We start from the raw sequence: 19,881 nt of genomic DNA, 5'->3' as shown, positions 1-19,881 counted from the left end.
ACAAGAGATCATTGTTTCGGGGTGCGTGAGGAGAAGGGATTCAGAACACCACCTAAATGAGCTCCAGAGATGGGCACAAGCCGCGGCTATCAGCGTGGACCCCAGAGACGGGCATGAAACACTAAGGCTGCTGTGGCAGCCACCAAGAAGCCTGTGTGCAAGCACAGGTCACTCTCCACACCTCCCCTCCTGGGAGCCTGTGCAGCCTGCCACTGCCAGGGTCCCATGATCCAGGAACAAATTCCCTAGGAGAACACACATCGCACCGCAGGCTGTTGCAATGTCACGCCAGCCTCTGCCGTCGCAGGCTCGCCCTACATTCCGTACCCCTCCCTCCCGCCAGCCTGCATGAGCCAGAGCCCCCTAATCAGCTGCTCCTTTAACCCCGTCCTAGAAAAAAATACCTAGAAAAAAATGACAATGAAAACACAAAGACTCAAAACCTATGGGATCCAGCAAAAACAGTTCTAAAAGGGAAGTTTATAGCAATACAATCCTACCTCAAGAAACAAGAAACATCTCAAATAAACAACCTAAGCTTACACCTAAAGCAATTAGAGAAAGAAGAACAAAAAAAACCCAAAGTTAGCAGAAGGAAAGAAATCATAAATATCAGATCAGAAATAAATGAAAAAGAAATGAAGGAAACAGTAGCAAAGATCAATAAAACTAAAAGGTGGTTCTTTGAGAAGATAAACAAAATTGATAAACTATTAGACAGACTCATCAAGAAAAAAAGGGAGAAGACAAATCAATAGAATTAGAAATGAAAAAGGAGAAGTAACAACTGACACTGCAGAAATAAAAAGGATCATGAGAGATTACTATAGGCAACTATATACCAATAAAATGGACAACCTGGAAGAAATGGACAAATTCTTAGAAAAGCACAACCTTCTGAGTCTGAACCAGGAAGAAATAGAAAATATAAACAGATCAATCACAAGCACTGAAATTGAGACTGTGATTAAAAATCTTCCAACAAACAAAAGCCACATGTCTTCACAGGCAAATTCTATCAAACATTTACAGAAGAGCTAACACCTATCCTTCTCAAACTCTTCCAAAATATAGCGGAGGGAGGAACACTCCCAAACTCATTCTATGAGACCACCATCACCCTGATACCACAACCAGACAAAGATATCACAAAACAAGAACACTACAGGCCAACATCACTGATGAACATAGATACAAAAAACCTCAACAAAATACTAGCAAACAGAATCCAACAGCACTTTAAAAGGATCATACACCATGATCAAGTGGGGTTTATCCCAGGAATGCAAGGATTCTTCAATATACACAAATCAAACAATGTGATAAACCATATTAACAAACTGAAGGAGAAAAACCATATGATCATTTCAATAGATGCAGAGAAAGGTTTCCACAAAATTCAACACCGATTTATGATAAAAACCCTCCAGAAAGTAGGCATAGAGGGAACTTACCTCAACATAGTAAAGGCCATATATGACAAACCCACAGCCAACATCGTTCTCAATGGTGATTAACTTAAACCATTTCCACTAAGATCAGGAACAAGATAAGGTTGTCCACTCTCACTACTATTATTCAACATAGTTTTGGAATTTTTAGCCACAGCAATCAGAGAAGAAAAAGAAATAAAAGGAATCCAAGTCAGAAAAGAAGAAGTAAAGCTGTCACTGTTTGCAGATGACATGATACTATACATAGAGAATCCTAAAGATACTACCAGAAAACTACCAGACCTATTCAATGAATTTGGTAGGGTAGCAGGATACAGAACTTATGCACAGAAATCTTTTGCATTCTTATACACTGATGAAAAAGCTGAAAGAGAAATTAAGGAAGCACTCCCATTTACCATTGCAACAAAAAGAATAAAATACCTAGGAATAAACCTACCTAAGGAGACAAAGACCTGTATGCAGAAAACTAGAAGACACTGATGAAAGAAATTAAAGATGATACAAACAGATGGAGAGATATACCATGTTCTTGGATTGGAAGAATCAACGTTGTGAAAATGACTATACTACCCAAAGCAATCTACAGATTCAATGCAATCCCTATCAAACTACCAATGGCATTCTTCACAGAACTAGAATAAAAAATTTCACAATTTGTATGGAAACTCAAAAGACACCTAATAGCCAAAGCAATCTTGAGAAAGGAAAATGGAGCTGGAGGAATCAGGCTCCCTGACTTCAGACTATACTACAAAGCTACAGTAATCAAGACAGTATAGTACTGTCACAAAAACAGAAATATAGGTCAATGGAACCGGATGAAAAGCCCAGAGATAAACCCACACACATATGGTCACATTATTTTTGATAAGGGAGGCAAGAATATACAATGGAGAAAAGACAGCCTCTTCAATAAGTGGTGCTGGGAAAACTGGACAGCTACAAGTAAAAGAAAGAAATTAGAACACTCCCTAACATACACAAAAATAAACTCAAAATGGATTAAAGACCTAAATGTAAGGCCAGACACTATAAAATTCTTAGAGGAAAACATAGGCAGAACACTCTATGACATAAATCACAGCAAGATCCTTTTTGACCCACCTCTTAGAGAAATGGAAATAAAAACAAAAATAAACAAATGGGACCTAATGAAACTTAAAAGCTTTTGCACAGCAAAGGAAACCATAAACAAGATGAAAGACAACCCTCAGAATGGGAGAAAATATTTGCAAATGAAGCAACGGACAAAGGATTAATCTCCAAAATTTACAAGCAGCTCATGCAGCTCAATATCAAAAAAAACAAAAACTCAATCCCAAAATGGGCAGAAGACCTAAATAGACATTTCTCCAAAGAAGATATACAGATTGCCAACAAACATATGAAAGGATGCTCAACATCACTAATCATTAGAGAAATGCAAATCAATACTACAATAAGGTATCACCTCACACCGGTCAGAATGGCCATCATCAAAAAATCTACAAATAATAAATGCTGGAGAGGGTGTGGAGAAAAGGGAACCCTCTTGCACTGTTGGTGGGAATGTAAATTGATATAGCCACTATGGAGAAAAATATGGAGTTTCCTCAAAAAACTATAAATAGAACTACCATATGACCCAGTAATCCCACTACTGGGCATATACTGTGAGAAAACCATAATTCAAAAAGAGTCATGTACCACAATGGTTATTGCAGCTCTATTTATAGTAGCCAGGACATGGAAGCAACCTAAGTGTCCATCGACAGATGAATGGATAAAGAAGATGTGGCACATATTTACAATGGAATATTACTCAGCCATATAAAGAAACGAAATTGAGTTGTTTGTAGTGGTGTGCATGGACCTAGAGACTGTCATACAGAGTGAAGTAAGTCAGGAAGGGAAACATAAATACCGTATGCTAACACATATATATGGAATCCAAAAACAAAAAAAGTTTCTGAAGAACCTAGGGGCAGGACAGGAATAAAGACGCAGATGTAGAGAATGGACTTGAGGACGTAGGGAGGGGAAAGGGTAAGAGGGATGAAGTGAAAACGTGGCATGGACTTATATATACTACCAAATGTAAAATAGATAGCTAGTGGGAAGCCGCCACATAGCACAGGGAGATCAGCTCTGTGCTTTGTGACCACCTAGAGGTGTGGGATAGGGAGGGTGGGAGGGAGCCGCAAGAGGGAGGAGATATGGGGATATATGTACATATATAGTTGATTCACTTTGTTATAAAGCAGAAACCAACACACCATTTTAAAGCAATTATACTCCAATAAAGATGTTAGAAAAAATAACTGATCCATGTGGCAATGGATTAAAATCTGAGCTCTCACAGAACTCAAGTTTAGATTAAGATATAATACTGATGGTTATATTTGTATATGTACCCTATTTAGTACAAATACATATATCTCTTTGTTCTGTCAGCTGAAAGGACCTAACAAATGACAGTCCAGTAGCTATGAACATACCTAGCACCCAGATCTTGGTTTCTGATACCATTTTCCCATCAAATGCATTGGAGTTCCTTGGATACATGGCTGATTCTAGGACTAGGGCAGGAAATATACATGATGAACCTGCAGAATTGTGCAGTCCAGGAAGTAAGGATGTGCTCAAAACAAAATAATACAAAAACACAATGAGGGGGATACGTCAGTGGAACAGAAACCAGCTGTAAGTGCTCCCAATGGCCAAAGCAGTAATAACTTGAGCAACAAAAATGAATAAAGTAGTACTAGATTGTAACCAACAGTATAAAATATGCTGATGTAAATGAATGAATGAATGAATATAAAGAATAGATGGAAGAATTCAAAATAATTTATGTAGATACTCTACCCATGAGAAGGTAAAGTATTGCTTAAGTGTGGGCTGTGCACAGTGACTTCCAAAGAACACAGTATGGAAAAGGGGGTGGGGGAAGATTTACTTTACAGCAAAGAAATCTGACAATTGCTACCTCAGCTGGATGATCAAGGTTAATATCAACAGTGATAAGTCATATTATTATTCATTCTTGATGTAATGTGATGAGAATGGTACTTTTCCTCTGTGGTCTTCCTCCCCAGATCCCAGAACTCCATTCTAATAATGAAGAAAACAACCAAAAAATCTCAATAGAGATATCTTCAAAATATCCGTACTCCTCAAAACTGTCAAGGTTGTCAAAAATACGGAAATCATGAGAAACTGAGATAGCCAAGAGGAGCCTAAAGAAACATGACAACTAAATGGAGTGTGGTACTTTACTTGGGATCTGGGAAGAGAAAGAGGACATTAGGCAAAACTAAGGCAATCTGAAAAATAATGTCATAATGATGTATCAGTATTGGTTGATTAATTGTAATGAAGCTACCCTAGTAATGTAAGATGGTGATAATAGGGGAAACTGGGTGAAGGGTATATGGGAATTCCCTTCATTATTTTCACAATCTTCCTATTAATCTAAAATTGTTGTAGAAAATGAAGTTTAATTGTTTAAAAGGTATAGCAAAAAATTCAAAAAAATGTCAATGTGAATTCTCTCTGATATCTTTCTTACACAGTTTCTCTCTTATCCAGTATCATATTAGCCTTGCAGGTATGAAATTGATGAGCCGATACTAACCCCCTGAGCTTTGTGGGAATGTCCAACCCTAACTCCTCCCATTCCGCTTTTAGTGCATCCTGGGTCACTTTTGCCTGCCAAAATTCAAATTCAAAATTGCTCCTCCCCTTCTGCTCCCTCTCTTTCCCTCCTTGGACCCTCCCTAAAGCTGCCCTCAGCTACTCACTGCCCTCATCCCTCCCACTTGCCCTGGGGTGGAGGTATAGGAGACAAGAAAGTGGAAACAGTCCACTTGAATGTGTATAAAGGTGCTATAATTTGAATGTTAGTTAACTGTGCCCAAGAATTTTATATTGCAAAAAGCATGAATACCTACTCTATAATCAGGCTCTTAATAAGCATTTTGTTTTGATATGTTTTCATTTCTTTTTCACATATATGCTAGTTCTCCTTCTTCCTAGCTGAACAACTTACTTTTCTTTCTTTTTTTTTGTTTTTTTCTTCCAGTTTTATTGAGATATAATGGACATACAGCACTGTACAGATTTAAGGAACTTGTTAATTTTCTTGACTAAGCAGTTTGTTTCTTCTAACCATGAAGAAATAAAAGGATCCTTAGATCTGATTTAGTCAAGCATCCAATAACTGAACAAGTGAACCTTTGGTCACTGAAAACTTTCCTAACCATTCAATTTAATTGCACCATTTTAGTGTGTGCTGTGTTGCACCTTCATCTTATCCTTCAGAACTGAAGGAATTATTCCACTGGTGGACACAGATATTCAGACCACAGTGCAGCCTCATCTACCAATTCTCTGGGAATTGTTTTCAGTGTAAGTGAGCCACCTTTCCTGGGGTCATACCCCCTTCCCAGAGGTAGTCTGAAATCCATGACTTGTTATTGTGAGAGTATATAAACCTGGCCCCATGTCCCAGTGTGGGACAGCTCTGAAAGGGCATTCTGGCTTCATAGCTCCTTGTGGGAATGGAAGAGGCCCTGTATGACGTCATTGCAGTCCATTTTCTCTCTCTGCCCTATCTTATTTCCTCCCATTTCCCCTCAAGAGTACACCCCAGGTGTACTCTTCCCTGGTGGCGCAGTGGTTAAGAATCCGCCTGCCAATGCAGGGGACATGGGTTCAAGGCCTGGTCTGGGAAGATCCCACATGCCGCAGAGCAACTAAGCCCGTGCGCCACAACTACTGAGCCTGCGCTCTAGAGCCCGCAAGCCACAACTACTGAAGCCCCCACACCTAGAGCCCATGCTCCGCAACAAGAGAAGCCACCGCAGTGAGAAGGCCGCGCACCGCAACGAAGAGTAGACACCACTCACCGTAACTAGAGAAAGCCCGCCCGCAGCTACGAAGACCCAATGCAGCCAAAAATAAAATAAATACATTTATATTAAAAAGTACACCCCAATAAGCTCACTGTACCCAAATCTCAGAGTCTGCATACTGGGAAACAACTTTTGTGAATAGTGCCAGGTATGATCCCACAAGGAAGTTGGGAGAGGATTTTATAACTGTGTCACCAGCTTCTGGCAAAGAGGACCCAATCACTCGTGACAGGTTGGTTTGAACATGAGTAGACAGTATCCCAAGGCAGCAATGTGATAGCTCAATCTTTTACTGATGGTGAAATGAATATTGTACTAGGAAACAAATCTAGTAGTGTGCTCCATGTATCAGTTTTTGAAACTGAAAGGGACTCTATGCATGAAGTAAGGCTATCTGGGTTTATGCACCTGAAAGTATTCAATCTCCAGAACCCTCTGATATCTCTAAGAATGCAAAAGTGGCCCATCCTCCTTGGTAAGGCTAGTGCTCTCCCTAGCTTGAAATGATGTTGGAGTTTATTGCAAACAAGGCAATGTGAACCTTTCAAGATCTGTTTCCATCTCTGCTCCTGGCCAATGGGCCAATAACTTGGTGAATTCTCCTTGCAATTATATGTCACAGTTTATGAGAGTACATGAACTTCAAGATAAATGAGAATCTGGCTAAGGACCATGTACTGAGCCAGGCATCAGTGTAGAGTAACCAGGATGGTTGTGATACAGCTGCAGCAGAGAATGGGAGCTAGTTGTGTCTTCCTGAGGAACCCCTGAGCTAATGGCTCTTCTGAGCTGAAGTGGTCCATGCTCACTCAGTCTCATCTCCCATGACCATCATCATCCTGAGTGCAGAGGGGCTGGAATGCCAGAAACTGTCCCCAGGAGTCACGAGATCATTTCTGCTCAGATATTATCAATGCTGTGTTGAGTAAACCTGATGCTTCTTGAAATTTTTTATGTCATGAGTTTTATTATGTTTCAGTACCCCAGATGATGTTTGATCAAAGTGAGGACTGCAGTGCCTCAATCCTGAAATGACTGAGAAAATTATTCTTAAGCATTTTGTGTTACTTGACTGCTTTGATAATTTGATTAAAGTTAAGAATTCTTTCCATCAAAAATTTCAAATGCACACACACATGAAATATAGGCCATTTCAAAGTTACATATGGACATCAAGTAAAAATTCTTAATTTGCTTTAAAGTGACTTAGCTTTTAACATGCTTAATAGCTCAAATTCATATTTGATCTTTCAAAAGCTTATTTATAGAGTATTAGAGAAGTACTGGAATTGATATATTGAGGTTCATGCTGATGTTCCTTGGTTTGGAGGAAGTGTTTCAGCTGTGGATTTTGTTCCTGGGGTATTAAAAAGGTGATAATGTCATTATACTACTATCAGAAAAGATGGTTTACTTAATTGAACAATAAGAGAATATGATTGGTGTAATTTTTCAGAAAGGTTAGAATGTTCCACTTAAGGTCTGTTTCCCACACCATACTTTAACATTTGAACAAAGGTTAATAAAGGAGAGAATGAAAATGAAATATGATGAGAATTTTTAGCAGTCTGTTAAAGAAAAGTATTTGTCATACTTAATTACCAGTTTCTTGATTTTATTATTTTAAGATCGCAAAGGATTATAGTTCATTAATTTGCACCTTGAAAATATACACATTGCAGTGGCCTTTTCATTGTAAAGACATCTTATAAAGGAATTTGACCTGTATCATGATATGATGTCTTTTCTGAATAATTCAACAAACATTGACTTCCTGGTGTGTAATGAGCCAATTAAGGTCATTTTAAAAACACATAATTTTCTCTAGGTTGCTATCAATTTTAAATAAGGACAGTATATGATATCCTGCAGCTTAGTTTTTCTATTTGAATATATAGTTAACCTCACCACAATTATAGTTCTCTGTCACATGTCCTAATTGAATTGACATATCAGGTCTTCTATGATCTCTCTAAGTTGCCTTGCTAAAGAGATAAGTCACTCTGAAGAATTCCATCTTCTAGTCAATTTGAATTTTTACTCATGGCTTCCATTCTTTCTTCTTTTCTATTATATAAGTAGGGAAGCATAAACAGCACTAGAACAAATAGTCATCTTTAGTTTAATGGGCATAATAATGTTAAAAAAGATTCCAGATTCAATAGATCTCAGAGATTGACATTGAACCTGGAAATAAAAATACCCTTAAAAAATGGGAAGAAAATGCTTCCAAAAGGAAGAGGCAAGCAATAACCTGACCCAGTAATCAAACTCTGCTTCTAGATTAGACATAAGAATTTTTACTATGGCAATTGAAAATATGAAGGCCACCTACAATGGAGACCCTGGCTATATCCTGGGAACCTTAAAAGCTGATGTGTTAAAACTCCAAAGCATAGGTGTCTGTTTTATTCCTCCCACTGACAATATGTATTAATAGAGAGACAGAATGATGAATATCAAAATAACTAAAGCTAGGCAGGATTTTTTCTGGTTCTGCTTCTTTCCTGGGGCTGGTAGAAAAACAGGACTTAGTCACAATGATCTAGCCCAGAAGGTAAGTTTAGTATAGTTTTTGGATTTAAATATTGAAAATTCCAGAGTCAAGGTAACACCCTGTTGTCTTTCTTTGTACCAGATTCTGCAATGTTTTAAAAAAAGCAAGTATGGTATTTTCCTAAAATTAGAAGGCTTATGTGATTCATTTCTGAAGACACAGGAAAGAACAATTCAGCAGAAAGGCCCTGCCTGGCAAATAGTCCCTGATGAGCAGGCAACAGAGGCATGCTTTGCCTTTATATGCATGCTACATGTTACTATGTGAATTATGTCACCTTTTAACATCTAACACTGATTTGCCTCTTGTTTAACTTCCAATGAACCCATGTCTATGTCTTAAAGCAGCTAGGATTGGAGGGATTATTTGTAAATAGAGGAAATATAGTTTCACTAGTTCTGGATACAGGGAAGTTCTGTTATGTTACTCCCTAATGGGAAGTAAAACAAAATTAAAGCAGTGGTAGGGAGAGACAGAGCTATTGCAGCCACTTTGCCATAGTATGCAGTTGAGCCACAGGACTGCAAAGTATGCAGGGAGTCATTGACAGAAGCTAAGGACAAGCAGCAGTGCAGCAGAAAAAGTGCTTGGCAGAGGGACCTTGGGGAGACTGTTGATTAAGGACATAACCGAGAATAAACAGGGAGACAAGTGAATGAGCTGAGTTGAGGAGAAACAGTGATGGTGCTTAGCAAAAGTATTGGTGTCTTTCAAGAGCTGCAGGGTCTAGTGAAAGTAACAGAGGTTTTCAGCAGCAGTGGTGGTGGTATCTAGGGAGTGTGGTGGTATGTGACAATCTGAAAAGCAGAGGTCAACTGAAGCAGAAAATTATGGTGGGGAGAACATACAACAGCAACACTAAAGATTCTAGGGTATACTTGACTAGATGTCATGAGACTATGAAAAAGTACCTGGGGCAGAGGTTCCACAATATATTGATTCTGACTGCTGCCCCAAAGTCAATTCCCTTTCTCAGTTGAATCCTTCTAAAGTAAAATGGAGACAATGACCCTGTTATTGTTATTTTTTATTAAGGAGGATTCTATTTAGATTATGTACATATGCTATGGTATGGATGCTTGCGTTCCCCACCCCCCAAATCCTGTGTTGAAATGGTATTAGAAGGTGGAACTTTTGGGAGTCATGAGGGTGGAGTCCTCATTAATGGGATTAGTGCCCTTAAGAAGAGAATTCTGAGAGATCTCTAGCCCCCTTCCTTTATATGAGGCCACAGCAAGAAGACACGGTCTATGAACCAGAAAGTGGACCCTCATTAGATACTGAATCCACTGATGCCCTGATCTTGGACTTCCAGAATCCAGAACTGTGAGAAATAAATTTCTGCTGTTTATAAACCACACTACCTGTGGTATTTTGTTATAACATTCCCACATGGACTAAGACAACATATAAGAGCCCTCAGGTGTTTCAGATGTAGAAGAAAAAAAAAAGTGAACTGGATGGAATAGTTCTGCTGAAGGATGTGGCAACGCACCCCCAAGTATCTCACTAAAAATGATCCATTTCCTGTTCTCGAAACTGAGTACTTAGATTTTTCTCCTGATTGACCAGGGGGCATTGTTTATAATTCATAAAAATATAATGGTTAAATAAAATGAGCTAACTTAAGTACCAGCCTTTCATTTTAAGCATGTGAGAATATTCCACTAGGTGCTATAACTAAGTTTTAACTTTTATGGGACATCTACATCATTAGGAAGCCTTAAGTTTTGTACATTTTTGAAAAAAAATATCAAGGATTGTAAAATTTATTAATATCCATATTTCATACTTGAGAAAACAAATATTTAAAGACATTAAGTAACTTGAATGCTGAAAAATATATATGATAATTTGGTAATAAATAAATAGTGTATGTGAATATACATACGTGTGTGTATATATATTTCTCATAATTGCCTCAAATTTCAGCTTAGCTTTGATAGTGAAAATCTGGCTTAGCTCAGTTTGTACACGGCTCTATCTTTTCATTAACTCTCCATTTCATTTGGACCTCGCTAAGCCATGTTAGCTGTCAAGGATCAGAAAAGAGCTTTATGTGAATTATTCATTAGGATGAGTGGGGAAGCATTCCACTCCTGAAACAGTGCTTCTGCTACCTAATACAGGATTTCATGTCAGCTGCCCACCTACACAGGTGTTTGTTCAATCTGGCTATAGCCATTTTTATTAAAGAGCTTTCTAGAAACTAAAACTAGCCGACCTCTTTACATTTTAAAATTTCTTTTATAATTACTCTATTGTGAAAATTGTCCTGCAATTGTATTACTTTGCAGGACTTTTTCTGAGATGATGTAGTGACAACAGTTTGATTTAATCTTCAAGTATAAGACTGGATAGACACGGTTCATAGGAGTACATCTTGTGAGAATGGTAATATGTAATATGTAATATGACCACGTTTACTCATTTGCCTTGTCAGCTATTATAATTTAATAATTTAATTCAATTTCTTTCCTTTTTTTTTTTCTCTTTGAAATACATGCATACACATTAACTTTCACATTTAATTTAATTTTAAAATTAGATGTCGGGAGGCCTTTTTCCAAGGTCAATAAGCAAGGTCCTTAATCAAGGTACACGTCCTTTACTTCAACCACTCTGAAAGAGGGTCACCATCCTTGTTCTTAAAAATATCTCATTAAAAGGTCTGTCACTTTAAAACATATTCTGGACATTTTGAATTTGTATCCTGTCTTTCTTAAAATGCTGTCTTCTAGTGCAGTTACTCGACCTTAGTACTGTTGGTATTTTGGGCCAGTTAAGAGGCTGCCCCGTGCATTGCAGACTGTTAAGCGGTATCCCTGGCCTCTGCCCTCTAGATGCCAATAGCACCTGCTTCCCCGCAAAGTTATGGCAATCAAAAATATCTCCAGACATTGTAAAGTGTCTTCTGACTGGGCAGACTCCACTACGCCTAGCTGAGAACCACTGTCATAGTGGTGATCTGGATTAGAAAGCCCTTATCTGCTTATCTGACTCCATTGATATGTGTTCTTTGTACCTGTGATTCTTCTTCAATCTGCATTAATTTCCAATTTAGAAACCAGCATTTTGATTTTATAACTAACAGCATTTGTTACATATTATGAATGTTATTGCTTGTGTATTATTTCCTGCTAAGGAATTATATCATTAAATGATATTCATTTCAAAACATTCAAGGTGTTATTGGATTCTAATTCAGAAAGGCCTTTGAAAGGAAAATGTGTATGGAATAATACATTGTCTCAGGGAGTCACTGAAAGAAATATTTATTCAATGTCAACTACACAGCAGGTACTATGCTAGGCCCTTATATACAAAGCAAAAAAAAAATGTGGTTTATGATTTAATTAAGATTATTTAATGAAAAATTTAAAATATTAACATAGAGAAACTATAATGTAAAATGTGACCACATACTACCTACAACTTTTCTAAGTGGGCCAAGAAAGTGTTCCCAAAGCATTGCCATATAACCTGAGGTTTAACAGATGATGAGAACCTAGCAATCAAAAGGTGTGAGCCTTTCTGAGTTAGGAACGTCAGTGCTGGGAAATGATGATGATAAAGTGAACACACATCTATTATTGAATTTATGCTGGGTAGTTTGCCGAGCACTTAACTGGCATTGGATCTAATGTTTGTACTTTCTAATTAGGTCTAGTCATCAACAACTCTTTGAAGTAATTTTTACTATTGTCATTTTAGAAATATAGATATCATGGTAGAGGGAGGTAAATAACACGTGGATTAAGTTGTTCAGTTAGGTGTGAATCCCAGATCTGACAGCCTCATGAGTCAAGGTCCTTAAAATTACCTTATACTGTATTATGTTTCTATATCATATCACTTTATAAAAGAGCTAAAAATGTTTATAATATCTGTAAGTGGATTGAAAGGAGGGGATGAGGGTCTATGGGGTAAGGAGAGGACTCAGAATAGCCTTGAAAGGTTATCGGGGACTAGATCATGAAAAGCCACGTGAGAGAGATTGGATATTATCTTAAATGCAGTGGAAAGCTAAAAATGAGATTTAATCGAGCTAACGTCATTAGATTAACATTTTTTAAGGTTCTTTTTGTCTGAAGAAAGGAGCACTGATTGGAGGGGTGTGGGAAGTTAAGGCAAGGCAGAGATCCAGGTGAGAGATAAATGTGATGTATGTGGGTGATGAAAGTGGATTTGGAGTTAATTGCATACACTTGAAATGTAGTTGGGAAATTTAATTGGAAGGTATTGCAGATTGGCTTTCTCAGGAAGCTGACTCTGAGATGGCAAGGAATATTCAGGAACATGATTAGGGAGTGCTCTTGAGAATAAACACCTGTGGGGTAAGAGAAAGAAGTCAGATTGAGCAGAGGGCAAAGTTAGGCTGCAGTGCAGCAACAAAAAATGATTTAACTGTAACTGAGTTGTGCATTCAGAGTTGTATTGGGCTGGAGTGAAAGAGTCTGAGCTTTATATCTCCACGTGGAGTAGTCACTGGATGCAGGCTGACACCAGGAAGAGGGGGAGCTTGGAGATCTCTTCAGCTGGGAGCAATCCCTGAACAGCACTGGCAGCTGATGACCGTCAGCTGGCAGCTCTCTTAGATGCTAGATCCTTCAGTCTTGAAGAGTAAACTGGCTGGTGCTCCTGGAAACCCAGAATAGAAGACTCGCTGCAAAGGTTGGAAGATGAGGATAGAGACGTGTTAAGAGTTGTACCCTGGTTAATGGATTCAGCAGTATATCGACTGGCTTTTCCAAACACTGAGTTCATCATCAAGAAAAATCAGGTATGTGGAGAAAAATGACTAACTTAATTTTGGACAGATTTGAAATTAAGTTGCATATTAGGTGTCCAAGTGAAAAATTCCAGTAGCGACTCTGATACATGGGTCTGAGAGGTCTGATAGGAGAAAAGTATGATAAAAATTTGAGATTCATCAATATGCAGATATAATTGCCCATATGAAATGAATAAAATTACCCTGGGAGAATGTTTAGAGGGAAAAAAGGGTGTCCAAAAATGCCAACCTAGCACAACTTCATTTGGTGTTATTTACTTTTAAATTACAGAGATATTTAAAGTTTTGTTTTTATTTTAGTCACCTGTTTTATTAATAATCAATTATGGGAGAGAAGGGAATACCATTTCTCAAAAATATCATTTAATTCTCTATGAAAGAGTAGATAGTTGATAAATAAAAATACAAATAGAACCATGAAACAGCTTAAGTAGTCTGGAAGGGAGAGCACCATAAGGCTGATCGTGGAGGGTAGTTTTGGCTTTCACTGGAGGAACACTGTAGCATATGGCTGTTTACCTGTTTACCTTCATACTGTATTCCTGTATTTTGGGTCTTGATTTCTGTTGATTACCTGAAACTCTTAGAATCATAGGAGAGTTTTCTGTTTTAAATTTTTCCAAACACTTGGTCCATTTCATCTCCTTTTTTTGCTTTATCACTTCATTTTGAAATAGCACTCTGTCAGAACAAAATATGACAATCTCTAAAACAGTTTGGGGGAAGGTAAAACTGCAAAATTTTTACTATTTTTTTTTTCTTTTGCCATTTCCTCTTCAGTTTCTTTGCTCTTATATTTTTCTATGCTTGTTTTTCTCTATATATGTCTCCAAAGACCTTTTGAAATTGAAGCTTCTGAATTGGGTGTTATGATTACTTCTGATTAATACAGCATCCCATGAAGCTTATAAAGTCTGTTCATTTTCTTCTCACTAAAATGATTCAATTGTCAGACAAATAATGATAAGGTTAAGACGTCTTTTTATTATGAAAGTTTGAAGATCATTATTCTGATATACATATGTCAGCTGTTATGTGCCAGAAGGATAATTTAAATGAAGGCCACTATTTTGATTTTTTTTAAAATTTACTCTTACCCTTGGGCAATGTATGTTTCATATTTTAACATGGAATTTCTGTGGAAATCTCTCAATATATTGCAAAGATATTTAATATATTCATTCATGGTCAGAGTTATACTGATCCTGTACAGTAACTTCATTTATATCTTAGTAACTTTAAAATCAGGTCAGTGATTTTCTTAATTTAGGGAGATGTTCATATGGAAACTAAAATGGGTTTTGGCTGAATTAAATATATTGTCATTACATGCTGATAACATGCATCAAAGTTAATTGTTTATTAATAACCTAAGGGCCACATCATAAGGGGACAAGTGTTATCAAAGAGGTAATATCCAAGTAGAAGATACCAGTCAGAACAAAATCTAGAATGAGAGCATAACAAACCATGCTTTAAAATCAGGAGGCTTTATTTTTTAAGGGTCAAAATACCCATTCTTAAACACAGGGACCCTTGGTAATGTGGGAAAGAAGGAATAGAAAGAGTATCTAGAGGTAAATGTTGTGAACCAGGAAATACAAGTTCCCATAAAAGTAAAATAATTCACAAGCTTGAGGGATAGAATATCTGGCAAATTATCTTAGTCACATTGCTTGTGTTTGAGGCCACAATTCCTCAATCAAGTAGGTCAAGGAGAGGAGGAAGGCTAAAGCAAATATAAGAGCAGCTAGACAAATGATGTGGCACTTTAGCAAGGGAATCAGCCTACAGGGGAGATTCGGAGAGACCTCTGCAAGTAGAAACACCTGCATCAGGAAAAAGCATTACTGAATTAATGTCAATGGTTTTAAATTTGAAGAGGAAAGAATTGGAGTTACAGAATGGCTTCTCAACACTGACATTACTTAGAATATTAGCCAAGGAGAAGTCTGGCTCCAAATTAGAGTATTTTTTTTAATGTGTAATATTAATCCATAAAATTGAGTGTCTGTTATATATACATATATATACATATACGTGTGTATACAACACAATTAGGTAAGCAAACCCCACTCCCACCACAGAGTAGAATATAATGAAGGCAATCACAAAGATCAGTGTGTTCCTCCTCACTGTAAATTTTGTTTATAATTCCTTTCCTTCTTTTCTATATATATACATTTACCACATATAAGAATAATTAAAAATAACACATGCTAGGTTTGCTATTTGGAGTTTATAAAAATGTGGTCCTACACTCTGTAGGTTTCTGAAATTTTATTTACATTTACCACGCATATAAGGCATTCAAAATACTGTATTGTTAATTTTGCTGTTTTGAGATTTATAAAAATGGTATTATACTATATCCAGTTTCCTGATCATTGTTTTTTCTACAGTAATATCCTGTGGAATGGAAAGACTGAAATTTAAAAACATGTTTCTACCCCAATGGACATTTGAGGTTTTATTTTTCTTTTTAAAATTTTTATTAGGAATATTGCTGTTCATCTTTACAAGATAATTTTAATCTGTTTCCATTGCGATGTGATGTGATTGACCAATTTACATTCTCACCAGCAATATGAGTTTCTTTTAATTTATGTAAATTTCAAAATTTGATGCTGTCAAACTTCATCAGTTCTGCGAGTCAAGTGCTAGGCAATTTATAACTTGTTTTGGTGGTCTTAATTTATATTTCCTTAGTTGCTAATGAAGTCAAGTCTCTCTTCATATTATTTCTACCACTACAGTCTTTTTTTCATTTGGCAAGTGCAGATTCTTTCTCAGTGTTTACATTAGGTTGTTTCCCCTTTTCTTATTGTGTTGTAGCATTTAAAAAAAATATGCAGTATTCTAATGCTAATATTTTTTAATTATATGGATTTCAAATATATTCTGATATTTTGTGGCTTTTCACTTGTCAAAGCCCTTCAGCAAAAGACTACCAGGAACACAACAGTAGTTAAATATGTTTGCTATTCATTGCTTACTACTGTGAAGGAGAATCCATAGCATGGGAACCATGGATACGCCAGAAAGAGAGTGATATAAAAGTCTTATTACAGGATTTGGGCTTTTGTTAGGTAATTTTGGAGAGAGTTTAAGGAAGTGAGTGTTGCTCTGGATTGGATTCAGTCGGGAAGTTCCGTTAATTCTATGATTGGGTAACTCGATAAATCTTATCTTGAAGGCGGGAAGATAAATGTGAGGCTAAAGCTATAATTGGTAAGAGGCAGCAGTCATTCATATTACCCAGTGTAGGGGGATGTTTGGCTATGTTTGTGATCTGGGGAGTGTTTGTATTTTGACATCATTGTGGAGTAGTCTAAATAAGGTTCCCAGATATATCCATGTTCTAATGCCCACACCCTGTGTATGTTACTTGATATGACAAAAGAAACTTTTCAGATGTAATTAAGTTAAAGATTTTTGAGATGGGGGATTATACTGGCAATCTGAGTGGATCCTGAACATAGAAGTGTTTTTGTAAGAGGGAGTTATAGGAAGATTGGACTGTAGAAGAGAGGGCAATGTGAACCAGAGATTGCAGTGATGTGGATACAAGCCAAAGAAAGTTAGCAGCCACTAGAATCTGTCAGAAGAAAGAAAGAGTTTTTCCTCTGGAGCCTCCAGAATGCACCAGTTTTGCCCACACTTTGATTTTAGCCCTATGACTCACTTTGTGGACCATTATACATCACAAATCATTAACTTCTGTTTAGTAGTAGAGCACATGTCTTAACACACATAGTCAGTAGGGGCTAAATTCATTCTCATGATTCCAAATGCAGTTGCACAAATGAAAAACTGCATGGTTGTTTTTGTTCTTTTTGCCCTTATAAATTATTCCTAGCAATATCTCTGCAAACGCTATACAAGTATTTGAGTTATTTTTTTAAAAAATCACAAAATCTGTGAAATTTGTTAGCTATTCACTTTTAGCTCTAAGGACCTCGATTGATTTTAATAGATAATGATATTTTGACCTGCTATATGCTATTATAATGGTTTGAATCTTAATGCCCACTGAGATCTTCAAATGGATGATGTAATGAATAACTGGAAACTTACTTGGCGTAAAATATTTGAGCATAGTTCCAGCCTTCCCTACAGTTATGGATAACAGAATTTACCTCAAATCAGGCAAAGGATAAAGTTAAACTGTATCTTCCATGAAAGATAGTATTTATACAATGAATCAACATTTACTAATAACCAGTAATGGAATTAGTTTCAAATATGGAAAAATCACTCAGAAGAATAGCTAAATAGTTTTCAATTCCTCTGTATCCATTGTTGTCATGACATGAACTATGAAGAACAGTAGAGTAGAATGTTACTTTAACGGTCCCAAATGAATCACAGTTTCCAGTAGCCAAGCTCTTATGGAGGTTTCCTTTACATGACTCTGGTCTTTGCTGTGCATCTTGGTTTTGGCCAATGGGCCATCAGAGAAGATGACACAAGCAGAAGTTTAATAAGTTCCTGAGCATTGGGGGTTTTCCATTTGAAACATTCCTGTAACCATGTTAGAAACTCATGGTTTGACTCCAACCACTGGTTGGAGACACTACGTGGAGAGAGAGACTAGCCGACAGCCATCACCCAGACCCAGACATGTGAGTACAGCCATCTCAAACCCTCTATCCACAGTAGGGATATCTCAGTTCTTTAGGACAGCTTTTAATAATCTTATCATCAAGAAGATATTTCATTAGAAAATATAAATATTATGACTGGTACAATAAATACTTCAATGCAAAATGAGTTTTGTATTATCAATTTTTTGTAACTTTGTAATAAGTCTTTTTTTTATATTGGAGTACAGTTGATTAACAATGTTGTGTTAGTTTCAGGTGTACAACAAAGTGATTCAGTTATACATATTATATTATCAATTTTTATTGGTGAAAAGCCCCTCAATCACATACTCTTAAAGTATCTATTGTTACATTTATCCATTTACCTATATATCTGGTATTCTCCCTAATTAACCCCATGAAATGCACACATATCTTGTAGGCGATTATAGTATTTTATTGTCCTTGATCTGATCAAGTCTTAGCTTTTATTCATCACTAATTTCTTCACCCTCAGAAAAAAGACAGTGTAAATATTCCTACTTTTTTTTTTTTGCCCTTTCTAGGGTAAACTGCCAAAGCCTTAACACAATATATTGAATAATTCAGTGTTTTCCACAGTGTGATATAAATACCATTAACTGTGGTCAAAATTACTCTAGAAGGTACCCACTTTCTTACCAGAAGATAGTATCTGGTCATAGTCTAGATGTAGAAAATAAGAGAGAAAATATGAAAACAATCACTTTAGAAGAAACTAAAATTACATCCATTTTCATAGTACACACACATTAATGTCAATAGAATAGATTACTAAACAAAAAAATAATATAAAATTATATAGCAGAGAATGAGTGTAGAATCAAGTGGATGGGTAAGGTTGTCCCCATACCTGGCCTGAAACCAAGAAGCCTTAAAGGTGAATGTTGACAGATTTTTATCTTATTACCAAATAATTCATCACACATTAATTTAAAAGATAGAATATATTTATGACATACATTACATGTGAAAATAAAGCAGTTCCTATGAAAAAATTCTAAAGGCTATAATCTGATATTTGAGAAGTAGAAACATAAATGACTAATAAACATTCACAAATTTTATGAATTAGTCAGGTAACAGAAAACTATAACAATGAAATATCATTTATAAGACTAAAACACTTAAACACTTTACCACTATTAAGTTTATAGACAGCACTGATAAACAGATTCTACTGATGGAAACTTTAACTGAATAAACTTTTTGAGAGAATTTGTCAGTAGTGTCCACTGAAAAAAATGCACAACTTAAAAGTTGAGAATTGTGTTTTATTCGGTGGACATTCTTAGAACTTAAGCCCAAGACATGAGCCTCTCAGACAGCTCTGAGGGACTGTTCCCAAGAGGTAAGGGAGGAGCCAGGATATGTAGGAGGTTTTGCCAAAAAACAAAACAAAACATTGGAACATCAAAAGATTACTGTTAATTAAAGAAAAAAAAGACATCTCAAGGTAAGAATTTAGTACTTTTCTTTGTATGGGCTCATTGAAATCGTTCCTTTGATATGCACCTTAGCTATCTAGGGCCAGTATCCTGTTTTTCTCCAT

This window comes from Eubalaena glacialis, chromosome 9, assembly GCF_028564815.1.
Source record: "Eubalaena glacialis isolate mEubGla1 chromosome 9, mEubGla1.1.hap2.+ XY, whole genome shotgun sequence".
Lineage (NCBI taxonomy): Eukaryota > Metazoa > Chordata > Mammalia > Artiodactyla > Balaenidae > Eubalaena > Eubalaena glacialis.
Note: the sequence above shows the minus strand (reverse complement) of the source record.